This window comes from Colletes latitarsis, chromosome 5 (genome assembly GCF_051014445.1).
Source record: "Colletes latitarsis isolate SP2378_abdomen chromosome 5, iyColLati1, whole genome shotgun sequence".
In the NCBI taxonomy this organism is placed as follows: Eukaryota; Metazoa; Arthropoda; class Insecta; order Hymenoptera; family Colletidae; genus Colletes; species Colletes latitarsis.
This window is the reverse complement of record NC_135138.1, coordinates 37,660,060-37,681,399: the sequence shown is the minus strand read 5'-3', so window position 1 is coordinate 37,681,399 and position 21,340 is coordinate 37,660,060. Positions and strand designations below refer to the sequence as shown.

The 21,340-nt window shown below is 43.5% G+C and overlaps 1 protein-coding gene across 1 annotated transcript in view; it reads left to right on the top strand.

The window, feature by feature from the left end:
• The first annotated feature begins 701 nt into the window (after nt 1-701).
• LOC143341679 (limbic system-associated membrane protein) overlaps nt 702-21,340 on the top strand; it is a 69,243-nt gene continuing 48,604 nt past the window's right edge. Inside the window, exon 1 of the mRNA XM_076764700.1 lies at nt 702-1,323. The gene's annotated coding sequence lies outside the window, so the exon portion shown is untranslated. The remainder of the gene's footprint in view (nt 1,324-21,340) is intronic.

Sequence of the window (21,340 nt, the reverse complement as noted above, 5' to 3'; positions counted from 1 at the left end):
AACTGCGTTACCAACGCATCGTTCTTCGCGAAATTAGAGACACGTTATCATAGTTGGCAAGATCATCGGCAACCCTCGTTACAACTTCCAACATCTATTTCTCTTTATGGTTTCCAAAACGTGTTATCCTGAAAAAAAAACAATTTTCAGAGTAGCTTAAATTCCCTCGAACACTTTCCGCCCCGTTTTCTACGCTCGCCTGTAACGATTCGAAACTTCGCGTCTACCTGGTCGCCCCCAAACTCGTACAAGTTTTAGCCGTGTACATTAAGCGAACTATTTGTTTGTAACCAACCGCGGGTATTAAATTGATCGTTAGGCAGGAGTACATATTAAACCGGATCCCACCGCTAATCGTCACCCTTGAGAACGAGTTACGAGCGCGCATAAAACAAGCAATGAAACAAGCGGTAAAAGCTCGTTCGGGCAAAGATGAACCGGGTGGGATAAGGAGGAAGAAAAAGAACGTCGGTGGACGTAGAGAAGAGAACGAAGAGGGCGCGAGAGAACAGAGACGGTTGGACGAAAGGAGGAAAAAGGGTGGAGGGGTCTCGCACAGGCATCTCGTCAAAAAAGATGAAGTCACCGTGGTTTTGGGGCGGCACAGAGAAGAGGGGTGAGTGAGTTCTTTAAGGCAGGGGGCATGCGCGGCGTCCGGGGGTGCAGAACGGCGTCGGGGGTTAGTCGCTTGCCAACAACACGACGCGTCGCTCGTGCATCGCGATCGCTCGGTTTACCCAGCTACACACAGTCTTCTCCGACGCTTTCGCGCATCCATCGACACGTCGAGTGCCCTCCGCGCGCACCGACGGGTGCTCGAACACGAAACCGCGCGCGGTTCTCCTCTCTTCCGGTTCCCCACGCGGAACTTGCCGCTCAGACGCTCGTCAGTGATACAGAGACCAAAGTTTCGATCCAACGATCGAAGGTGTTCGCCGCCCTTCTGTGTATACCTTCCTCCGAGTGACGTTGAGATGAGACCCTGACCGGAAGTATCGAGGCGTTTCGCGAAAGGAGCTGACGATAACGGAAACCGTCCTCGAACGCTGGTGATCCTTCCATGGTGGAGATCGAAGCGATCGTTCGCGAGTCGAAGGTGCGCGGAACTTCGCGAGAGATCGAATGCGTCTTTCGATCGTGCACGACGCAACAGTGCTGTGATACAAGTGGACCGGAAGTCATCGCGAGAGTACTGCAACGTGTTACCGTCACTGCAGTGAACGACGCGAAAAAGTGCGCGTAACTTCGATCGGCCTCGCGTAAGACTGCATCCACGTCGCTTTTTGGATCTTACGCGCCGACGACGACCAACAGACCCCGAAGGTACGACTATTTCGCGGCGAGTCGTCAAGTGGAAACGCTCGCGCAATTCGATCGACCAAAACGCTTTGTAACGGCACAGAGCTCGTTCCTTTGACGGAAACTCTTAAGCGTTACGAACCTTGCGCTCGAAACAAGCTGCATTTCCACTCTGACGTCGACCGTTTGGGTTCGTAACGCGTCAAACGCGTTTCGACGATAATTCGGGTTTCGTTTAAAAGCATCCACCTCGAGTTACTCCGATATACGCGAATTACACGATAATATTAAATCAGAGAAGCTCGAACGTACACGATTGCTATCATCGTACGAACTACATAGCGTCGCAATTACATGCTTTACGTTGCCCGTAAAGTCACGATTTCCGCCTAACTCGAACAAATATATTACGTAACGCGGGCGTACATTGTCACTAATTACGGAACTTTGTTTCCCGCTGAACAACGAAATCACTTTATTAGCATAATATGCAACGGGCTCGGTGTGTCGATATTGCGAGCGTTCTCAGTCGGTTCCCGTGATTTAATTTCGAAATCTCGCCCCCCGGGCTGGGGAATTATTCAAAGAAGGGATCGCGTTTCTACGTGAAAAATATAGCGCGAATTATCACGGTCCGTGCAAATTTTCGCGACGAATAAGCAATTCAGCCTACGCGCTGAATAAGCGAGACTCACTCGGAAATTTATGTATACACTCCGGAAAATTTTCTCTGATGACGGGATTGAATCGTCTCGAGATTTCATCGCGCCCGTAGCCAGGCGAAACTGAAAAAACTGCGCTCGATTGAGCGCCGTCTAATTCCAGACGAGTAAAAAGATATTTCGCTCCTCGCGCAGGGATAATATTTGCACTACACTTGTTCGTGCTTCCGAATTTTGCTTTACTTCGTTTCCCGAGCTACGCTATTTGTTCATTTTAATAACAGCGGAAGCAATTCGCGCGAGTCTAGCGTTATTTAAACAGACTGTTCTACAGGTTTCCGAGCAAACTCTGCACAGCGCATTCTGTAACCGAAAATAAGACAAAAATATCGTGCAAACGCGAATTCTAAATACTTGATTAAAAACCGACATTAGAAATATGAAAAAGAAATTGTGTATTTTTCGAGTTGCGAGATTACTGTTACCAGGAACATTATTTATTCGTTTGTTTACGGTAGGGCCCTCGAGTACGTGTAAAAGAGCAACGAGGCGACAGAGATGGATTTATCATAGTTTGTTAATAATGAGCGAATAATGACTATGCTTTTCTCTTACGTTAGAATTATAGATATTGTATGCTTCTGTAACGCCGATGACCCAGAAAATAAGCTAATTTTATCACAATGTACAGAAGTTAGCTACGTTTACAGATGTTCAAATCTGGATCTCGAAATAACAGTTTGCGATCTCCGAAATGTCAAAGCTATTTTTAAATTAATAGTATGTAGTTCTTCAGCAGTTGTTACAGAATATCCATAAAAGTTCTGTAATAGAATAGTGCTTGGCTGTACACAGATGATACTTTTACGAGATTCTTGTCTTATTTTTACGCGCGAAAAACCTTGTCAAAGATTGTACGAAAGACATTTTCCCTTGGAATCTGTCAAGTTAACATCGATATCAGCCATCGCGTGTAGTACTTTTCGTAGTAACTGAACAATTTAATGCCTGAATTAATTGAAATCAAGGGTGGGTGGTCGTTCGTGCAGCGTTTCTCGCTCGCGATCGCGATGTGCTTTTCGTATCGGTCGATTTTATTCCGGTGTGCTCGATAAATACCGTAATCTCGAGTCACGCCGACGCAATTACCGTGAAACGTTAGGAGGGACACTCGCCGTGTAATTTGGCGTGGATCGTTCCAGTAATTCTTCCTCCGTGCGTGACGCGAAGCGAAGCGGGGGCGGATGGAACCGGAGAGGCCCAGTTTTTCGGGCGGAAGTTTAGCTCGACGGGGGTTATCGTTCCGCGTAGGCGGGATTTCGAGCATAACGTCCACTCGAGCCGGACCGATTCACTTGTCAACAATTCATCTTCATTCTCGAAGCGTAATTTCGGCAATTGCTTTTCATCGATCGAACAGAACCCCGGTTATTTCGAAATACAGACAATGCTTCGACGACGGACATCGGCCGCGACGCTGTTTTCTCGCACAACAGCCCAAGAGGAGATTACGCGACCGCTCGTTCTACGACGAGTTTAGAAACAATCGATCGCGCTGGGTTTTCGAGCGCCTCGCCCTGGGGACGCCGTCGGTTTGCTGATTTTTTCCACGGCCGCGGAAATAAATTGCTCGCTAATTGCGAATAACGCGGAAATTTAATTAGCGCTCCCGTATCGCGAAGCTATTTTATATCCGTCGCGCTCTGGGACCCCCTTGTTAAACGCGCGACGAGTCCTCCTCGCTGTCGCTTAAATTATTTTTCCACGCTTTCCGAACGTTCCCATCGTTCTCGCGCCCGGAAGATTTTTGATAACGCGAAAAGCCAACTTCTCCGACAGCCTCCGACGTTTTGAAAATTTATTCGTTAGTTGTTTGACGATAGACCGACGAATTTAATAATCGCTCTTGATTCGTTTAATTTCTGTTGGAGATGTTTGTGAAAATGCAGCGAATTCCAGAAGGTTGAGATTAATAAATTCTCCGTTCCATTCCGCGCGCCGCGTCCTCGGGACGTAAATCATCGACGAATCCCGACGAAGTCGTCCGCGATTTGATAACGGCCGTTCTTTCGCGACGAGTTCGCAATTACAGTGTTAATTAAACGTGGAAATAGCCCGAGCCTTTAATAACTGCTAATCCCGCATTATTACTGGACGTCGATGATAATCGTTTGGGATCGTGCAACGCTCGACGATAGCTAAATTGAATTAATATAATACGTAGGCAGCTTGGCGGAAGCTCGTGTGACCTAGGGGATAAAAGGGTCGCGTGGAATCCGAACGATATCTCGCCGTTTCTGGGATCCGTCGATATCGACACGATCACGAAAGGGGTACAGTGGACAGATAATTAATTACTTTGATTACGATTAGTCGAGCGGTACGTAGACGGTGCCGCGTGCCAACAATTCGGCCACTTTGTTAATTGCGATTCCATTTATCCGCGATTGCGCCAAAGTCTACTGCGAGAGAGCAAGTACTAAACGAAACAGTTTCATCCGTTGTACCGAGATTTTCATTCATTCTCCAGGATCGAACGGCGCGGGTGAAGTTACGTGAAAATGGTGCTACATATTTGGTCGTTCTTGCGATTTTTATTCACAGAAATCTATGAATAAATTCATAGAAATATATTCAGTTTGCAGGGAATCAATGGTCGCAAATAATTTAAAGAATCTGCGTCGAGTTTCCCAACAAAGCAACCATGTTAAAATATTCAAGCAAGAGTAGCATTAATTTCCCGTCACGAGCAGGAACATTTACTCGAAATATTTAATGGAAAAACAGAGACGAATTTTAATTTTTAGCAGCGATAATTATTTCAATATGGTCGGGCACGATGGTCGATATTACTATTTCCATAATTTACGGAGGAAAGAATTATTTTTGAAACATCGCCGAATAAAATATAGTGAAATAATTATACGAACAAAAATTTGTTATATTCTTCCGTTTGTAAAAACACTGAAAAATACATAGAATTAATAAAATGCATAGAATGAATTTTCAGTGGAAATTATATTCTTCTTCGAAATGATGCTGGCAAGGTAATTCATTTTCTTTTTGATAAAGTAATTGAAATAGTCTGACAAGAAATGAAAACTCGAATTATTAAACATTGGGACAGATCGTGAAAATAGACGTTTCGCTAAATATTCATTTCTGCAATATTATTATTATCTTTCAATTGATTATAATACTTTGCACACTATTCTATCTTTATATTCAGCACGTTATATCGAATTTTCTATAATACCTTATTCGGGAAGAGTTACAATACGTAAACCCAATATAAGCACGTGTTCTTTTCAATATTAAAACTCTTTCAATTCATCATGATTTTCTCTACAGCGTATTATCCTTTCGTTCAACATATTTTAATAAAATAAGGGTTTAAATTGAAAGTTAAGAAACGGGACGTTTTGTTCGCTGAGACCTAATAATTATTCGATTATGCCGTCATTTTAACCGTTTCTGTCATAGACGCGTTTCGAATAACTCGCGACCAGCTGGGTAAATTGCGAAAGAAAGGCGACGCAGTAACGGTGCTTTTCATTTTCCCCGTCGTTTCCGGTCGTCTTTCTCGCGTTGGAACGTGACCCGCAGGTGTCGGTGGTTGTAAAAAATTCCATTTCAACGGTGGACGTTGACGCTCGGGAGCCAATAATGATTCTTGGCCGTTCCGGATGCCTTTTCTTTCACCTGAGAGAATACTGCCGGATGTTCGACTGTCAGCCTAATGGCGCCCAGGCGACAGCAATTTTTCTCGCGTTTTTTTTTTTTTCTGTTCCACCTTGGCGCGTTTTATATACGCGGACAACGCGAGTATTACGGCCGGATACGGGCAACGTCGTGTTTTTCGTGGAAATTCGCCGGACGTACCACCGAATTACGGTATTTCTGATAGGTCACCGTGTTTTATCCGGTTTTCGTGGATATTCGGTTGGTCGTGTAATTGGACGCAGATGCCGCGGTGGCTTTCTGGAAGCGCAGATACGCGAGGTATATGCATTTATGTACACGTAAGCCCGAATAACCGAACGAACTTTGCGTTTTATTTTACGCGACGTAACGTGTGTACCGGTTCCCGGATAAAAGTTCTACCGTGTTAATAGTAATAAAGTTCTGGTATACGCGTGACAGGGAAATCCCTGGTAATGGAAAAGTACAGAGATGCGCGGCAACTAATCCCTGTAATAATATCACGGTGGCTCTACGGGTCAACTATTTCGAATTAGGTCGGAGATAGAAGAACGCGTTGATTCCACAGCGTGGACTACATTTGAATATACATGCAAATTTGAATCGATTAACCTACGATAATACATCAGGAACGCAAGTTATACTCGGAGAATATGTTTTGTACCGTATGCGTTGCGTGGGCGAATGCAAAGTCGCTCAGCGATACGCGATACGCGCCCGTATATTCGCTGGAGCTGTTCAGCGAGTTCGAAATCGATGGAAGATTGCTAAAACGATGTTATCGAAAGCTTTGGGGAGGGAACAGATGTTCCGTAACGTTCTATTAAAAGGCCCAATCGGGGAAACAGAGTTTAATTCGCTGACGGATCGTCTACATAAGTTATTAAACCGCTCAGAGTGGGTTGATATCGCGCGAGTCATACGCTATATCCGCGTTAACAGATTATTATAAATGCATCGTTAAACACGACGCAGAGTATCCATGTAGAATGATAATTAATTCAACACGAAACGATATGTCGCGCTCAACGGTATAATAGCTTACCATATTTATAGAATAAATTATAGACTTGACCAAATCAATCTATCGAAACGATCGGATTAACGCGGGAAGACGAAGAATTTTTCTCTCTATTTTCCATTATGTTAACCAGAACCAAGTATAAATCGTTAGTTAGACAAACTATACTTACAGTTATGCCTTATAAAAATTCCCTTTTGAAAATTTTTCCAGCCCTTAAACCGATTAACTATCTCAAAGATTTAATCCGATTAGGGATAAACTTATCAAATCGGATAGGTCCAATGTGAATTATAGATTGAATCGTAGAAAATGTGAGAAATTTCATACTGGCGAAACGAAACGAACATTGAGTACTAAGTTGCAAGAATATTTTTATTATAAGCACATCAAATTTAACATGAAATAGACTGAGAACGGCTGTGGAGAACCTCGATAATGTAAAAAAGTAACGGACACTGAAAAACTTTAGGGTTTTTTATCACAAAATGATAGATAGTTACATTTTACGGAAAATTGGATATTTCCAGACAGGATATTCCATCTTGCTAAACCATTTGAGAATCTTCCGAAGAATCTACTTTTGTATCATTCCGTTCCACAGCACGTATGCGAACGGATCGTTTTCTTTTAACAAGGTTCTCTTTTTCTTTCAATTTCATTTGTTTGCTTTTAATATAAGATTGTTCCAAATAAGTTAATTTCAAGTTTTTCCAGGTTTATAAACATTACAAAGCTTTGGCTATTTCTATGGTTTGCTGTCACAAAGCATTAAAGCATTTTATTTTTTTCTATTTATGTTATCAGTATTTTTCCTCCTTGTGTTTGTTGAATTGAAATACGAATCTCTGTATGAATTTAAAAAGGTGAAACTTGTTTCGAACACGCACTGTGGAACGAAACCGAGGAACGTTTTCGCGCAGGTGTACATTTTTTATCTAGATGATATGTGTTTCTTTTGTAGTTATTATTATGCTAGCTCCGCAAATTTTCGTGTTTCATCATATGTAATTTTTTTCTCGACATCTTCCTTCATACTTTTTATCGTATACAATTCTGGAATTAATATTTATTTTTTTCATTTAGCTAAATTGTCGGTCAATGTCCCATTTCAGATTAAAGAACATTTACACTCGTGAAAAAAAAACTACGAAGCACGGAAATAACGACAGAGAGATTAAAATGGAACATTCTGTATATGCACGTCACTACTTAAAAATTATAATAGCACTCTACGAGTATTACTTTAGAACGCATCAAATTTTTTTGCTCGTAATAGTTGAAGCTTCGAACCAAGTAGAAGCAGGCTCCATTCCTGTTGGCTCATCCGCGACAAATAACTCACTTCGCCTCTTAACGTAACTATACGCTGCGAAATAAAATATGGCATCCCATATATCAATGTCTATCCAGCCCTTATCAAATTTTTTCAAAAATTCATCTGCTCCGAGAAACCACTAGAAAGCGAGACACTTTGTCGCCCTTTCCCTTAAAAGATTTACGAAAGAAATCGATTTATGTAGCTTCTAGATTAGTTTCTATAATCACGTTACTGGCATCAATATTCTATGCGTATACGAAATATTAAAAAATGTAAAAGGTTTTGGAAGGCGTGGGTGAAGATTTCCCGGCGCTGTTCTCGATGGCGATGGGAAAGGTAAAGCTAGAATAATCGCTTGGTCGCGTCGTCGAATAATCGTTCGTCGATTTCCGGTCACGTTTGGATCGTTCTCGCAAGCAAACTGGACAGGTAATCGCAGTGCACCTCGCTTGCGTTTCAATAGGCTTGACAAGCGGCTCGAAATTACATTACAAAGTCACGATGACGAAGTACAAGCAGCTGCGGCGGATTAGTTCCCGTAACTGTAATTACATCAGTCGCGGTTCCGTATCCTCCGCCTCTGTGTTTCTTCTCGGGTGCTCTTTGATAATTAGGAGAAAGTTGTGTCCGGCTAACGAACTACCGCGTACCTTTGGACAGATACAAAGACGAGCAGAAACGGAATCTCTCGCAGTAATTCCAAGAGAAGGGAACGGAGAAAAAAAAACGGAAAGAAAAGCACGAAAGAAACAAGATAAAGGAATGAATGGACACGAGGCAACAAAGGAGTAAACGGCAGCCACGGAGAAGTCTAAATAAAACAACGAAGTCGACGAACGAGTTGGAGTACGGTGGCCGAGACACAGAGGGAAATTCCAATTCCGGTGGAAGAAGGATGGACGCAAAGGGAAACCGTGGGCGTAAAAGCAGCTAACGGACGATTCACGAAACACTCGATGCTTGCACGCTCGCAAGCGTTTAATTCAATGGCTCGCGAATAAATAATGTATCTTTGATAAAGTCAGAGACCGGACGCGGTGCAATTGACCCGAGGGCCAAAGAAGCTTAATTATTCAAAGACGAGAACAATCCCGGGTACGACGACACAGTGACCTCCATTTCTCCACCGGCTATTTCATTCAGCGAATAGATCCGCCGCCATAATCCTTATCGTGTGTATTAGCTCCCACCCCCGCCACCGTAATCTCGTTGGCTGAATGAAGCTTTACGCATGTTACGTTGCATTAACACCGATCGCTGAATCCTGCGCCGCGGTTCAATTGGATCGTCGAGATCGTAGCCACGCGAATGGTATCTAGAGATGGTCAAAGGAATTGCCTTTTCCTTTTAGCTTCTGAATGATTCTTTAAGGGCGCGTCGGCGAGACGCGAATCCCTCTCATCCGACGGGTTTTCCAACTCGATTCAACGAACCCTTTTCGTTCGTGTCGTTGCCCCCTTTGATTTTTCAACGCTCTTTCCTCCGAGTTGCCATTTGTCGCGGCGTTCGTCGATCACGTGCGAAGATGAATAGATCAAGAGCAAAATAAATTAAAATTCTCGCGATCGTGGGTCGCCCAACGATACGGCAGTATATTAGGTACGTATTTGAGACTATAGATCAAGCACAGCACAGCGATAATTAACATTCAGTAGCGAGATTACAGTAATACGGGGCTTTCAATCTTGCGAAATTATGACAAGCGACATGGCGCGGCATACGTTATTGTCCGATGCCTGTGGCGAGTGTCCTGATACGAAATAATTTGTCCACCTTCCGACCATCGTGTCTGTATTATGTGAAACTGATGAACGACTCTATTGTTCCTAAATTCGAGCATCGACTTCGAGACAAAAACAATTTGTTCGTTAAAGACTTCGCGAGCAATTAATGTACTCTGACAGCAATTCGAAGGTATTTGAAATGAACGTCGAACCACATTAAGTAGAAAATAAAGGATTATTAAGATCCGACAATTTTATCGGTGGCTCTAAAAATTTTATAATCCCATCATGCGAAATCATCGTTCCGATAGGTGTAATACTGCAATAAAAGTGAACCATTTGAGAAATGCTTAGTAGAGTAAGAATGCGGTAGATTATCGTTTTGAGGTGCGATCAGTTGTATAACTAGCTAATAAAGCTTGTCGTAGCAGAACTGAAAATACTACGCGTATAATCACTGTCTTCTAAACGCGTCTGACCATTACTGATTATTTCTACTTACAATTATTTCCAGTGTAGGGTAATAATTGTTTGAGCACCCAATTAGTTAGAAGGGCTAAACATCGACAGAAAACAGCTAATATCACACCACTGCCGATGATTTCAAGCACCGAAACGAGTTGAAATATTGAACAATGGTTAAACGCGTTAACCGAGTCGTCCCGAATCGCAAGAGCAACCCCCCAATATTCACAGTCCATTTTCTCGAAAACAAAGCCCTGTACGGGGACATTTTAATTCACTTTACAAAAGGTTCATTCCATTTTCTCTTGTACTATGGATCACCCCAGTATTTTTACTATCACATTTTTTCATCTCCGTTCTGGGATTCACGCGCGAACGAAGCTTAACTGATCTATCGAAAAACTGATACTGCGCGAAATTTTTTTTAAATAACAATTGAAAATTCTGGAGTATTTAAACCATTCAGCAGAATGCTTTTAAGATTTAAAGCATTTCAAGGAATGTAAAAGGGAAGAGATTTCTTTATCTGCGATCTAGGCACGCCCTATAAGCAAAGAGGAACCGAATGGCCGAAAAGGGACAGGATTTATTATGCACGGAATCCGGGACGAGCTTTACAAATAAAACGCGTATGCGGCCAAGCCACTGTCCGAGCAGACAATGAAATCACTGTAGCGACGCTCGGTGCGCGTCGGTGTGTTTCAATTACGAAAAACCACCGGCGAAAATTATGCACGCACCTTCGCGCCCCGGCCGGCACGGCGATGCTAAAATATTGAACGTTTCCTCGTACGTTAGAAGGCGCGATAATTACTTCGCGAGTACCAAACCGCCGGTTAAAACGACCGTCAACTCGCGGCAAGTTCCCTCTGTGACGCTGATTCGAAATCGAGATCCTTTTTTAAAGCTTTGATTGTTGAAACTTTTACGCGACGCGAATAAAAAGCTGCTGCTCTTAACGAGGACCTTTGTTTCCCGTTTCATTTCCGTTAATACGGGACAAAAGATTCCTCCTCCTTTTCGCATCGCGTGAAATTTCGTTTCAAGTCCGCCGCTCGTTCGCCGGAAGCTCTGGAATTTCTCACGACGTTGTTTATTGTGGAATGACCGGGGTGCTGTAGTTTCATTGCAGCGTACAGAAATTTGAAAATTCCTATTTCGATGGTTCGTCAGAAAATTAATTACATCTAACCACTGTTAGATTGTCAGAGAAACGACACACGAACGATCCTTTCAGACTTTCGCGATCTGCTTTTTAAACGATCCGACAAAAGAGCAACCTTCGCTCGAATGAAAACAATCGGTTTGTTCCTTTTCGGTCGATGTCCGTATGAATCTCAGATTTCCTTTCCATTCGTTTATCCCCTTTTCGGCCCGCTGTCGTGGAAATATAACCTAACGTTGAAAACACTCGAAGCAACGAACAGTCTCGCATTTCCCCTCGGCGTTGTGGCTCCCGTAACACCGACGGCTACATTATACAGATTTTCTAGCGATTTCGCATCATCCGAGCTGCGAAACGAAGTTAATGGGTGTGTTTCGAGCGCTCCTCGAAACCGAACACGGATGAATTAATTTGTGCGCGGATAAATCGAGTAGAAAATGATGTTTCTCTGATGCAATGGTACCCCCAGGCACACGCGGAAGTCAGTGAACTTTTGTTTCGCAGTTCTGAAGGGAGCAGAGTGTTTCGTTTATCGAATGAGCGCTCTACGCGTTATGCACTATGCGTACAGTTGCAGCCATAGATTCAAAACGATTATTCCGACAAATTTAGGTAAATCGAACTTGCTTCTGGAGAGTCACAGCCATAGACGAGGTACGCGAGTAGACCTTACACCTTACGACAGGAGATGGATGCTCAAAAAAAAAATTTGATCAAATCGATCTGGAAAAATTATTTTCTGTTGCGGGGGTCAATTACAATCATTTTTTACATTACATTAATTATTATTCTTATCTTATATTCTTATCTTGTGTTAGATCCAGGCCTCCAGTGTCCTATTTTGTCCCTGTCTTCTGTAATAATATCTGCTTACTTTTCTTTCTTTTATTTCTTCAGATTTACGGGACCGCAAATAAATAATTCGACAAAGTGCTGTGTAATTAACACCATAGTCACTACAGTTTCTATCAACGAGTCACTTCGCACGATCAAATTTAAACGTCGCGATGATCACTCGATAAACACACGAAAGAGACTGATCAGAGGTGAGGACACAGGACCATGAATACGATTATGTACGCCTCGAAAACAAAGAGGGGAGCGGTATCGGTGACTAGTGGGGAACTTAATCGCTGAGTTTAGGCAGGTGTCAAGGGAAGAGAGATAGAGATAACAGAAACTCAAACAGAGAGGCGTTCTTCTAACCTTCGAAAGAGGAATGCTTCACGGTAACCACGATAGGATCTATTCGACTCATAACAAAATTTACATTCTATCCAGAGTTCGAGAAAGAATTCAGCGTACAATTCCATATACAGGGTGTTCGGCCACACCTGGGAAAAATTTTAATGGGGGATTCTAGGGGCCAAAATAAGACGAAAATCAAGAATACCAATATGTTGATGGAGGCCTCGTTAAAAAGTTACTAACAATTAAATTCAAAAATTTCAAATCGTTCTGGAAAAATTATTTTCGGTTGCACAGATCAATTACAATTATTTTTGGTGAATACATATACCTCCGAAATCCTACCCATTTTCGAGAAAAAAATTCAAGTAAGTGCTGAAATTTTTCGACGAAAAAAAAATTTTTCAAATCGTTTTAAAAAAATTATTTCTAGGTTCTGGGGTCAAGTACAATCATTTTTGGTCATTAGACATACCCTCGAAATCCTATCCACTTTCGAGAAAAAAATTCATTTCCAAAAATATAATGTCTGACCATACCATCGATATGTTTCACTGAATTTTCATACGAATCTTTAAAACGTCATAACTACCGAACGGATTGGTCGATTTTAATGTTTAAAAAAGCAAATTACGCGTATTTTGGTGGAGAATATGTACATTGTATGTAAAGTCTACTCGTGTACCTCGTATGTGGCCACACCTGTTAATTAAATTATCGAGATTAGAGTCCTGAAGAAGGGGGACAAACGGGATATGATATCGGGAAAGTGGTTCGTGAACGGATGCAAAGCGAACGAGAGTGAAAGAAGGAGCATGGCGGAGCACTAGTGAGTAGCATCCGGAAGGTTGACCCCGCGGTACACGTTGGCCATTATTATCCAGGGCGAAAGAGAGAAGCAGGAAGAGACTGGCCTTTGCATAACGTACGCCAACTTACCGACCCACCGGGGAAAACGTATTACTGCAATTTCATATGCAAAAGTTATTACACGAAATTGTCTGTAAATTGCGCGCGAGACCACCTTCTTGTGTCCTATCCCCTGCTCGACCTTTCACCCCTGCATTCCACCACCTTTTAAAGCGAACTGACGTTTATGTTTCGCGGTCTCGTATCACGAGAAACAGACCCGTTGTTCGACATTATCCGTGACTCGTCCCTGTTTGGACAAGTATGCACTTGACGATAAATAATTCACTGTACCCGGAATTTATCATTGTCAACGATGGGGATCGCCAAGTCTTTGCGTTTGATAAATAAAATCCAGAAAATAGAATAAAATCGTAGTTTAGATAATGTTCTACGAAGTAAACGTAATATATCGTACGTATCGCTCGAATATTTAGCATATTTTTCATGCTTTGCGTGCATTTCATGCGCATAAATTTCACTCGTTCTTTGCATATTCTACGCGAATAAATATTCTATTTAAATCATTTCTGAATAATCTGGACAATAAACTACCATGAGAGTATCGATAAATACGTTCAGTTTGAAACGTTCGATATTATTATCGTTAATTTGCTGGAATTTCCGTGAAAAGTCACAGTTACAGTGATCTCTGGGGAGAGTTTGCCGCATAGAATTTCATTTTCACGTATCTCGATGGCGTTCGCTGCACCCAGGAACCGGTCGAATCGCCATTTTACTTCGGCGGCGAGGCGACCTCCTGAGATAGGACAGATGGCGTGACGAATATCGTATTCGACTGGTAATTACCAGCTCGAGGGTATAACGTGGGTAATCATACGGTCAGACGTTGGCGTTCCCAGCGGGAAACCATCCCTTCGTGCCACCCTGCGCCTACCTGCGCCCTTTTCTCGAAACCGTGCGAGAAGACTTATCGGATTCCGCTAAATATATCAGGCTTACGTCTCTTTCGGTATTCGGGAAACCTCGCAGAAAGTGACTTCATTTGAAGTCGTTTTGCCATTCGTTGTGCGAAACATGATCGGAATTATGCAACGCCCGAGACGCTCTCTGCATCTCTCTCCTCATCCTGTTCTGGATGAAGGTACCTTACCGCATATCAAATTTAATTTTAATACTTTGCATTAAATTTTTGATATATTTCGTCAACGATCGAGCAACGACGTTGGGGTATTGTTATTAACCGGATTGGTCCGACTAAGGTTTCGAGAAAGCATTGTAGGGCAGAGATATGCGTCAATCGAGGCAACAGTGAAAGCCTGGTAGAAGGTATTGCCGATGGATAAGTGGTTTTTCGATATAAAGTCGATCGCACTTTAAGGGAAAAGCGAACGTGTAACCTTCTATTCACCCCCTTCCGAACATAATTTCGTCCTCAATATCGAGAGTGGTTCTCGCGAATTTCTGTGCCCTCTTTTGTCGATACATTACCTTTTCCTTGATACACGCGCGCAAGATGATACGCCTACGCCCCCGAAGAAATCTGACGGAAGCCCTCGTCGCGTCCTTTCGATTTCTCGGAAAACAGACCGCCTCTCGACTTTATTCCTTTTACCCCGTCGTTCGATCTTCCTTCGCAGCTTATTCGATCGATCTTTTATACCATTCGTTCCACCGACGCTGTACGAGCACGTCGGGTTTCTGGCTTCGATGCGACCATTGCCGGTAACCGCGTCGCGAGATCGATACGAAACTTGAACTCGTAAGAATATTTCGTTTCCGTGACGTTATTCGCGTCGGGGAATTGTCGCACCGTGGCAACCATCCGAAGAAATAGAGCAACATAGCTTCGAAAGCGTACCCGTAGTCGCGTCGTTGCTGGAATTCCGAAATAAATCTGCCCAAAGTAAGCGAAATAAATTCATCCGCGCGATCGCTAGACCGAACGTTTGCAAAAACGACGCCCTCGCTCCTTAATAACCTACTTAAACGTCTCTATTTTTAATTAACGACGGGCGTAGCGTGCATAAATTTTCACGAAAATATATACACATCGCGCCTCCACGCGATAAACTATCGCAGCGGTTGCACACTATAAAGTATTCGCGAACTTATCTCGAACGCGATGCCATAAACTACGAAACGCGTTACGTTATTGGAACGTGTCCTCGAGCCTTTTCCCGCGACGCGAAATTATATTAAACTGGAAAATACATTCATTCGAAATTCGATTTTTGCGATTTCGGTGAAATACGGGCGACAAGGTCGCGGAATTAATGAAAATTTGTGCACTCGTCCGGTTAAACGTGGACACGCGGCGGTAAGCCGATCGGCTTTGTTCGGCTTACGTCTCAGCGGGACAAATAAAAAATAGCAATTAGTATTCTTTAGAACCCGCGAGCAGGGGGCGAGCGTTTGTCCACCGATAGGGGTTGAAAATTTTCGATGACTCACCGGTGCTCGGCTATGGATTCCCTTTGGGAGGCCGTGGCCACGCGTACACACGTAAATACGCCCGCGCAAATCCGGGGTAAGTCGCTTCTGTCCCTGTTTCGACTTAAGTCGTTAAACGACGGTCGTGATGTAACGGATGGTACGCTTCGCGACGGGATGAAAATAAATTTTGCGATGCAGTTTTCGCGGAAAGGAGGCCAATAAAAGTAGAGCTCGGCGAACGAGCGCAATGCGCGAGCAGTGTTGAAAATTTCTGTTCACGGTTCTCCCGTGTTACGCGATCGTATCTTTTCTCCTTTTTCGAAAACGCGCAAGACTCCTTTTATTCTTAATGCATTGTTAATTCCTTTTCCTCCAACTTTCGTGCCCTTAATACGCGTTCTACCAGCTCGCAGTCGCTTGATTCTACCTTTTTGCAAACATTGCTTCCACCCGTTTCCGTAAACACCGCGCGATCGGGGTTGTTTCCGCTTCTAATATCTATAAAAGACATTGCGTTTCCTCGAAATAGAACATCGACCCACTTTCTAAGTCGACGATGAACCGCCGCTTTCGATCGCTGTATCGTTAGTACCGGGTCACTTCCAGTTTTAATTCTGCTCGATGGACTGTATCTCCATTCGAGATACCGGAATTCTACAAAATAGAGCTTTTCATAGAAGTTCTTTCGTTCTAATTTTCTAGAAGGGCATCGAGATATTAATACATAAAATGTCACGCGTAGGTTCTCCCTGCTAGAGCAATAATAGTAATGCTAATAGGAATAGCGCAACAACAGACGCATGTCGTAGATCAAATTACGAAATGTTACGGTTAGCAATGCAAAGCGGTGCTCCAGCCCCTGACCAGATAAAATATGCAAGATGAGATTCTGTGTACTTTGGGGATGATCCGTGGGCGCATCTGTCGGGCTCATAAGCGATTCCCCGTCATAGGCCCCCAAGGGGCGGTGAAAGACGACCCGCGTTGAATCGCGGTTAGTCACGCGTGTCAAATGAGCAAACCTAAACAGATTATGCTCCGATTGGCCGATACGGTCACCGTCCATCCTCGCCCGGGGACACACCCCGGATTCTCTCTATCGGGGCGACAGATGTGCCGGCTAATTTCGAGTCCTTCCTCCTTTTTTATCGCTCGTTTTATGGCGCGGAGCGCGGTATGCGGTTAATGGGGTATTAGAAGGAAGGAATTTCACGAGGGTGGCTCGACGTTCTTCGCGGCCGCTTGCTTCGACGTCGGAAATTGGCTTTGTCGAGCTGTTAAACGTGTTGCCGAAAATTCAGCATAAACTATCTCCGTCTACGACCTCTAAAAACGACGCGAACGCAATGATTCTTACTAAAATTCACGATACAACTTGCTTCGTGCGAGCAACACCATTATAATAACAAGATAGAATCGTTGTAAAATTTTTCTTCTCGCTGAAAATCTAAGAATAAGTACCGCTCGAGAAGTATGCACCTTGGCGAATGCAGGGAACGAGATAATTGCTTGACAAATGGGATGCGAATGATAAAGTTTATTTTGAACGGCGGAGATGCGGGCCGCATTGTTTTCCCCGGAGATTTCGCGTTATTTACTCGTTTCTGGACCAACGGTGGAAATGCGGGAAGATGCGAGACGTTCAGCTTGTCCTCGAGGATTTTTCTTCCGCGGTTGCGCCACGCTATGCAGGTCGAGTCGCATAAATCCACCGCTTTAAAATACTCGTGAACCATTTCTTCCTTGAAAAGCGTTTTAACGAACAATTACTTGGCATCGGTTGCGTAGTTTAAATAATGCGTAGTCTAATCATAATCAGTTTTCTACTATCAAGAAATCTTAACTTATTAAGTTCCAACCGCGGAGGAATAGAATTTCAGGCAGGATGATCTATGGTCTTCTGACATCGTCGTGGAAGCAATTGCATTTCTGACTCTGGATCCAAACTTCCTAACGACTCTACACATCCTCGTTTAATTTCGTCGTCCCGGTTGGATCGTCTCTCTTTCAAAGTCTAAACTAAACTCTGCGTGAATCACAGTTCCAGCTATAGAACTGTAACTTCGTTTTTAACGATGACACGGAAACAGCGAAACTTTAATTTTTTATGTCATACAGAATATTCTACAGCCTAAAATATCAGTCCTGTAAAGAACAATTAGTGTAAACACGGTCAATTGTTAATAATCAGTGAGGTATTTCTAAAGAAATTTCCGACCTAAATAGCGTTGGTAATGTTGTCGATTATGCCTAATGGAAGTGCGTCATTAGTCGATGAGTAATAGTGATACACATCGAAATATGCATTTCTGCATTCACAAAGATGCACATTCGTGTGCATTTGACGTACCGACTCGCGTTAAGCATCGCGATCTAGTCAAGCATCGCATACGCGCATTAGAAAATTGTTGTAATCGTATTTTTGTAATTAAATATGCTCAAAGCGCACAATGTTTTTAGAGCTCGAAACAAGAGAGAATTCCTCTTAAAGCTTGTTACATTCGGCTGAAAGTCCTTTAACGTTGTTAAAATTTTCGAACATCATTATAATCCTCGTCGTACAATGCTTTTAAGACTCGAAATTGAAACTGCAAGCTAAACAGGCGCTTGAAAACGAACGAGTTGCCGGTTCACCAAATTTTCCTCGATTCACAAACGGAATACGTGAAACCAAGAAGACGTTATGCGACTGGAAGTATGCTGTACTATTCCCTTTTCCCTCCCTTTGATCCGTAAAGCCCTGTAACGCAATAGCACGCCGTAGTTATGTATACGCGAGAGATGACTCACCGTCCAAGATCAAACGACCGTCAGGGAAGTGATAATTCGTTTTCCGGCTGCGAAGTGTTTGCAGTTTTTCAGTTTTTCATCGATTTGCATCCCCCCAGGCCTACGTTCGACGGGAATCGGATCGATAGTAGCATCTAATTTAAATTCGTCTACGATATCGCTGTTCCCTCTCGCGAGACGTTGCTAATTAGATTCGGTAGATTGACGCGGCGTCCTAGTTTGTGACACTTTCGAATTATCATAAGATCAATCGCGTACTATCTTCGTCCAACTGTAAGATCCAGTGTACAACTTCATCTTCGTTTCAAGGAAGATTTAAATAATTCTCGATGTAAACGAAGAAACTTAGAAGCGACGTCTGAATAGAAACCGAGTACGTATTTCCATGGAGCTGGACTAATCCGATTCGCGCGGTGATTAATCTAACAATGCGGATTCCCGGTGTAGGTGAGTACACCTGGTATCGAGACGACGGCAGCTCATCGATTCTTCCGATCTACCGAGCAGATTGCCTGGCGAAGGTTTGCGCTGGATCGAGACATGGTTGGTGCGGATCGTACTTTGATGGATGGGGAAAATGCGCGGTAAAAACGTCGATGGAGTTGCAGCGCGGCAAACAGACGGTCGTTGAAGCGTATCGATCTGTATAATTTATCCGATGGATGTAACAAAGTGGTGGAAGGCAGCGTCGGTGGTCCGTGGTGCTTCAGAATCGAAATTAAAGAGTCCGTGCAACCGCAATTAAAACGGAGCGTAGCAGGGGCAGCCTGTTCGGTCGGTAGCATCGAACAGGGGTGACTATTTGACTGAAACGAGTGCTCGATGCAGCCGCGACGCCACGAGTGCGCTTCGAAAGAGAGGAACGAATGAAACAGTGTTCGCGGTTCGCGCGTCTTCGTTCGGTGCTCGATTATACGCGGTTCGATCGCGACGCTCGAACCTCGAGGGCTCGAAAAATTGCGGGAAAATCCGACGCGGAATCCTTTAATCGATCGAGCGCGAGAAATCTTCTCGATAGGGACCGACGATCGTTCGTTAACTTAATTCAATAAAGTGGGTAAAAGCCGAAATGGAAGGATGAATGTTTCAAGAGAGCGCGTCGTTCTAATTTCGACGAAGCGATTCAGCGAGAGCGCGCGGCCACGAAAGAAAGAGAAGTACCGGGGCAACCATTTCTCCCCCCTTTTTTCTCTACCCATTTCACGCTGCGCACCGAATGGCAAATGGAACGGCATTAATTTTTCACGGTCCGCCGCTTGGAAAATATGAATTCCAAGATTTAAGGCGGCTCGAAAAAAATTATTCTAACGCTCGATGCGGTTTCGTTATAAATTATTCAACGTCTCTGGTAGCGCGGGTGAACGTTGGATGAGCCCGGGAAGGTGAGACTTTTTCACACGATTTCGTAACTTTTTTATGGAAAAACAATACGGTGGCCGGGCGAAACGAACCGACGGAATTTTTCAGAGGATTTCGTTCTGTTTAAACGGGCTTCAAGCACCAAGGGGGTATGCGCCGGGCTTTTGCGGGGACGTGACTTCCTCTGCAACTTTAACTATGCAAAAGTCAGACAATGAAATTTGGATATTATACCGCCGTCGGTATGCGCGAAGAAAAGACTACCGGGAAAGCGGTACTTCGAATACGATTCCGTTAACGGAGCTAACGGTTACTTTTCATCGTTTCGCGAAAAGCCAGGACAAAAAAGTGGCCTCTTTTAATACGTTGACTGCAACTGTTCCGAATTTTTCCGCTTAATTTATACTTTCAATCCAGTTCTTTTATGTTGACCAGTTCGAGCAGAAGGGCCCTCGAAAGTTCATTGAGTTTCCACGTAGCTTTAATTGCTCTTGAATATCGCAAAGTCTATCTTAATATTTTTTCGAGTACCAATACTATAATTCTAATCAAATTGTGTTTCGAAATTTAGGCGATTAGGAATGCGGTCGAATAATTTGTATTTATGTCAAAAGACGCGAACATTGTTATCGGCTCGTACCGTTTGAAGCTGCGGTTGGGAAACTCGAGAGCCGCGACCAATCGACCAGCCATTGCGGAATCCAATGTCGGATCCACCGAAGAGTAGCGCAATTACTGGCCAACGGTATCCATCTGAATATGATTAAACGGAAACTAGAGTAGCAATCCCGAAAATTTGACAAAGTTCCCGGGCGTAGTGATCCGTGTCGAAAGGCAATGACCAGTTGCCCCCAATTAACTCCAGAGTGCTTAGATTTTCTCTGCTTTTCTGACCAAAAATAATTCTAGTCCAAGATCTCTATGATAGCGCCTTCCCGCGACGACAGACGTAATAAATTCGTCGACTTTATTCGCACGCACAACGAATAAACATCTCGCGAAAGCAATTGACGAGAGAACGTAGAAACTGGGACGGAATCCGTGTCGCGAATCGCTCGAGTTCCTCGTATACCTTTATCTTTTCGCACTTCGAGACCATTGAATATCGCGTTGAACAGCGTCGAGAACGTTTTGATGGTAGCACGAACGCCACGTTGAAATTCAGATATTCGTTTACCTCTTGGCGGTCTATTGCTTCGCGATAGGAGGAATTCTTTCGAAACGCTCTATCTGAATCTCGTTCAGAGTTTATTTGCCATCTAGGATCCAACGTCATCTACATCGATAGTTTGTTATAATTAAATTTGTTTCTAACTAAAATAAAGTACACGTTGTTTA